Source organism: Elephantulus edwardii, unplaced genomic scaffold, assembly GCF_000299155.1.
Source record: "Elephantulus edwardii isolate Elephantulus edwardi_28Jun2011 unplaced genomic scaffold, EleEdw1.0 scaffold02289, whole genome shotgun sequence".
In the NCBI taxonomy this organism is placed as follows: Eukaryota; Metazoa; Chordata; class Mammalia; order Macroscelidea; family Macroscelididae; genus Elephantulus; species Elephantulus edwardii.
In genome coordinates, this window is record NW_006402039.1 from 1 (window position 1) to 5,670 (window position 5,670).

The 5,670-nt window shown below is 39.5% G+C and overlaps 1 pseudogene; it reads left to right on the forward strand.

The window, feature by feature from the left end:
- The first annotated feature begins 3,740 nt into the window (after positions 1-3,740).
- On the forward strand, positions 3,741-4,093 carry LOC102868383 (annotated as a pseudogene).
- Positions 4,094-5,670: the final 1,577 nt, after the last annotated feature.

A 5,670-nucleotide genomic window follows, 5' to 3' on the forward strand; every position in this document is an offset into this window, starting at 1 on the left:
TCTTGCTCATATGTTGTTTCATGAAATTCTTCTGTGTCTTCCAATTCCCTTTGATACAGTGACTCAGTATATTCTTTCCATCTTCTTTTAATAGTTCCTGGATCATTTAATATTCTGCTGAAAACATCCTTGATTATAGCAACTCGAGGTTTGAATTTGTTCTTAAGTTCCTTGAGCTTTAAGAAATGCTGAGTGAGTTTGGCCCTTTTGATTTTCTAACTCCAGCTCCTTGCACATTTCATTGTAATAGTAGATGGATCTTAGCTGAAAGCAGGGAGTACCAGAGGAATGTCTAACTGTGTTTCATTGACTTTGCAAAGGCATTTGACTGTGTGTCTCATAACAAATTGTGGCTGACTCTGAGAAGAGTGAGAATCCCAGAATACTTCATCGTGCTAATGAGAAACCTATACTTGGACCAGGAGGCAGTAGTCAGAACAGAGCAAAGGAACACTGCATGGTTCAAAATTGGGAAGAGTGTACACCAAGGATGTGTCCTATCACCATAGCTTTTCAACCTGTATGCAGAACAGATTATCTGGGAGGCTGAGCTCTATGAGGAGAAATGTGGCATCAGGATTGAAGGAAGACTCATTAACAATATGTGTTATGCAGGTGAAACTCCCTGCTTGCTGAAACTGAGGAGGACCTGAAGCACTTGCTGCAGAAGGTCAAGGACTGCAACCTTCAATATGAATTAAAGCTCAATATCAAGAAGACAAAGATTCTCACCACTGGGCCAATTGGCAGCATCATGATGAATGGTGAAAAGATTGAGATTGTAAATAGCTTTAGTTTGCTTGGCTTCACGGTCAATACTCTTGGCACCAGCAGCCAACAAATTAAAAGACATATTGCATTGGGAAAATCTGCTGTCAGAGACCTCTCCAAAGTACTGAAGAGCAATGATGTCAGTCTGGAGACTAAGGTGTGACTGATACAGGACACAGTCTTTGCAATCACTTGCTATGCATCAGAGAGCTGGACAATAACTAGGGATGATAGAATTGATGGGAAATTGAAAGAATTTGTTCTCAAAAACAATGTATTCAAATTTTGTAAATAAACTAGTATAAAATTTTTTAAAGAAAAAGAAAAGGAGAATTGATGCCTTTGATCTATGGTGTTAGAGAAGAGTGTACTATAAACCATGGACTACTAAGAGAACAAACAGGTCCGTCCAGGAGAATGTGAAACCAGGCTGCTCCTTAGAGGCAAGGACTCTGAAGCTTCATCTGACGTTCTATGGACATGTTGCAAGGAGGGACCATCATTTGAGAGGGACATCATACTTGGGAGGGTGGAGGGACAATGCAGGAGAGAAAGACCCTTGATATGATGGGTTGATTCAGTGACTTGGGTAATGGGGGTAGTTGTCTCAGAGACAATAAGATTGTCACAGGATAGAGCAGAGTTTAGGGCTGTTATACATAGGATTGCTATGAGTGGCAGGCGACTTGACAACATATAACAATGGGATTATATTGTAAGCATTGAAATTAATGCTATAAAACAAAATGTGTATGAAATAGTAAATCATTTTCTGAATTACCATTAAATAATTTATTTTTTTAAAAAAATTAAAGGAAGAAGTGATGACAGAGACAAACTAGATTTTGAAAGGAAGGATGGGACAGTCCTGGTAAGTTATAGATGGTCCCTGCCCTGTCCCCACTTCACAGTTGCCCAGGATTTATAAAGCAACCTGCTGTAAAGTGAGGTGGGACTTTACACATCAGCCTCAGCAATTCCTCCCCCAATGGTTCAAGTGTTAAAGCTTCTAAGAAGCATATGATGTTGAAGTCTGCTTTTGCCTGGAGCTCTGAAGTAGGCAAAATGCCAAGGAAAGCTGTCATAGGCAAAAGGCCAAGCACTGTTGACTACTGTTGACACTTGAGGCATTGTGACAAGGGAGGAATAGATAAAAGATTATTTTTTTTTTGAGAGAGCAGAGTTCTCTCTTTTAAAACACACACACACACACACACACACACACACACAACCCAACAACAAACTACAGTTGCAGAAAGCAGTGTGGTTTCTTCTTGATTCAGATTCAGGATAGGCAAGCCCAAAATAAGGGAAAAACCAAGAGGTTAGTTTCAGAGGACATCCTGGTGACCCAATGGCAAAACGCTCATCCACTAACTGAAAACTCAGCAGTCTGAACCCATCAGGGACTGCATGAGAGAAAAGTATCTAGCGATAGGTTCCCATAAACTTTCCAGCCAAGGAAACCTGAGGCAGTTCTTTTCTGTGTTATGTTGTCACTATGAGTCAGAATCTCCTCAAAGCACACAATAAGCCAGAGAGACAGAAGGCTTGGTTATTGGAGGCATCTTTGATGTATAATCAGCTTCTTCATACCTTGTAATGGTGGAGGCTGAATTTAGCTGCCTGAGATAGAAGACAGTTCCTCTCTCCCCCTATACCAAAAGCAAATCTATTCTAAGTAGCTATGTGAGAGTTGAAAGGTGTTAAAGAAGAAACAGTAGACAGATGAGAAAGCTGATTTTAACAAGAACACCGTTAAGGATTGTGAGAAATAAGATTTAGATTGTCAGAATTATAGGGAAACTATTTGAAGCTGAAAGTAGAACATATACTTTTCCTTCTCAATGCAGATTTTTTTCTTAAGTTTTCTTTTATACTGGTTTACATGCAAAGTTCATAAGGTTTGTATACATTGTTTTTCACATCAGACCTTTCCCCTTTCTTTTCCCCATCCCTCCCTCTACCCATCAAATTGTGTGACCCTATTTTTAGAATTCTCAACTCAGATTTTTGCTCCTTGCACCCTGAACCCTCTGGCGAACCCTCTGGCGATGCTAAGCTAAGGTGAGCAAACAGTAAAAACCAAGATCCTTCTACTGAGGAAGTGAGTCTCCCAGGTGAAAAAACAACGCCGGAAAGAGCACTTGGTGTTTGCAGCACCTGTGGCTCAGCCTGGCTTTCTTCAAAGCAGAGACAGGAAGTCACAGTTCTGAAAGTTCTGACAAAGCCTTGAGGACACACAGACATGGTGACCTCTCTGGGTCACATCAGGTCTTAAGGAAAGACAAGAAAGGAACTTAAGCAAGCGAACAGTTTGTGTCAACACTAAACGCTATCCTACCGATTCCACCATTCTTAATTCCTGACCTTCGAAAATCTAGCCAGGCTTTCAATGTGTTTTCAATGTTTTGGGCCACACACCTGAAAGGAACAAAAAGGTTTCTTGCCTTTGCTATATAGCCTCTACTCTATTTTCTCACCTATTCCGTTCCACTGTCAAAAATTATGGTTCTGATCTATTAAAATAGCTTTAAAAACTATCAGTGAGCCTTAAATCTCTGACCTGGATAACTCAAAGCATTAGCATGCTCTGCTCTGTATTATGACTATTTTTGTCCACTTGTTTTTCTCAGTAGATTGTAAGCTTCCTTCAAGGATAGGAGTCCTGATTTGAGTATCTGTAAAATCACCCAGTACCTCCAACAATCTCTTTTATATGCAAAGTGTCCATTACTATAGACTGATAAAATATTAGAAAGACCTTCAGCCCAGTCTCCATTTTCAGAAGAGAAAGGTGAGCTCTTAAGAAAAACTAATACCTCTACCATCTACCAAATTGAAAAGGAAAGGTATCACATTCTCATCAAAAAGAACATTTCAAGATTGATCTTAAAATATAACACTGTCGGAACAAGGCCGGGGGTTGATACAGGCGGCTCGCCTCGGCTTTTACGCTTGCCTGCGCCATGGCGGGTCAGTCGCAGGGCATTCAGCAGCTGCTGCAGGCGGAGAAGCGCGCCTCCGAGAAGGTGTCAGAGGCCGGCAAGCCGAAGAACCGGCGGCTGAAGTAGGCCAAAGCAGCAGCGCAGGCTGAAATTGAACAGTACCGCCTGCAGTGGGAGGAAGAGTTCAAGGCCAAGGAAGCTGCGGCTCTGGGATCCCATGGCAGTTGCAGCACTGAGGTGGAGGAGACCCAGGAGAAGATGCCTATCCTCTAGACCTACTTCCCGCAGAACAGAGATGATGTCCGGATGATCTCCTGAGCTTTGTGTGTGACATCCGGCCCGAAATCCATGAAAACTACCGCATAAATGGATAGGAAAGGAAGAGACACCTGCTCCATGGATTGGCATTTTAGATGCTGTGACATGGAATAAGATTTAGCAAAGCTTTCTTCTTGTGACAAAGCATTAAATTATTATAAATTCCTTCACTTTTTGGAGAGTAGCAAAACCTAGTACTTTGTATAGATTTAGGGCTTATCCAAAGATTTCATCTTTTTTACCTCATATTTCTTATAAACGTAACAATTTTCTTGGGCTTTTTAGCTGTAGTTAGCATATGTCAATATGACTTCTTTCTTAGATATCTAGTAAAAGAAAACCAATTCTTCAAAGAAAGAAATGGGTTAAGTATTTCATTTGATGAAAAAGTAGTAAATAGGTTTTTTTTGTAACTTGTTTGAATAGCAGCCAGCCTTAAAATAATCCTTTCTGTTAGAAAAATGAATAGAGGTTTTCTCTGCTATCCAAGAGTGACACCTTTACTTGTGACACCTTTACTAAACCAAATTGAAGTGAAGGTATAGTTAATGTTCATTATGTGGGAAATTTTTTAAACATTCCTGACCCCCAAAATAAGTTACCAAATAACACATAAAACCAGAAAAAAAGTTAATGTTCAGACAATTCGGAACTGATGGCTCAATGCTGAAATGCTGAGCGTAGTAACCACGGAAGGAGCTTGGTAACACTGAATGCTTCGTGTGCACTGTTGCAAGAACAAATGCCTGGATGCTGGTTTCACTCTGTTTGCCTTTTTCTGTAAAAGCAAAAATCCCTTTTCAATTTACTTCAGTTCATGAAAACAGGTACTAAAGCAGGCCCTTTATAAGTGAGGTGATATACAGTGAAATGCTTTCCTTTCGGAAAGCATAACATACTTGTTTAGTTGGGGCTGCTCTTGAGTTTCTTGTAGAAGTTACTAGATAGTAGAATAAGGAAACTTGTTATTAATGTACTGGTAATCATTTAAAAGTAAAAATTCTTTGTCATGAAAAAAAATAGAACACTGTCAGTGATAGTTTAATACTATAAGCCTACAAGAAGGACAGTCAACATGACTATTATTCAAATTTACACATTAATTACTAATGCCAGAGATGAAAACTGTCGAGATTTTTTTACCAACTTTTGTAGTCTGAAATATAACAAATACTCAGGTAAGATTCAATGATAATTACTGGCAATTTTAACACAAATTTGGAAAGAAGAAAAGGATCAGTAGTTGGAAAATATGGCCGTGATGCTATAAACACCAGCAATCACCTGATAGGATCACATGCTTTGCAAAACCAACAACTTATCCATTGCAAATGCTCTTTCTCACCAACATAACTCCAACTATACTGGATGTAGCTGGACAGAATACAGAGAAATCAAATAGACTATAACTACATAGAGAAACAATGGAGAAATTCAATATCATCCATCAGAACAAAGTAGGCACCAATTGTAGAACATACATATTGCTTTATATGCAAGTTCAAGGTGAATTATGGTGTTGGCAAAGAACATTTCATATACAATGGACTGCCATGTGAATGGATAGACTTGTCTTGGGAGATGTACAGCCAGAATGTTCCTTAGAAGACAGAACATAAAAACTCTTACACAG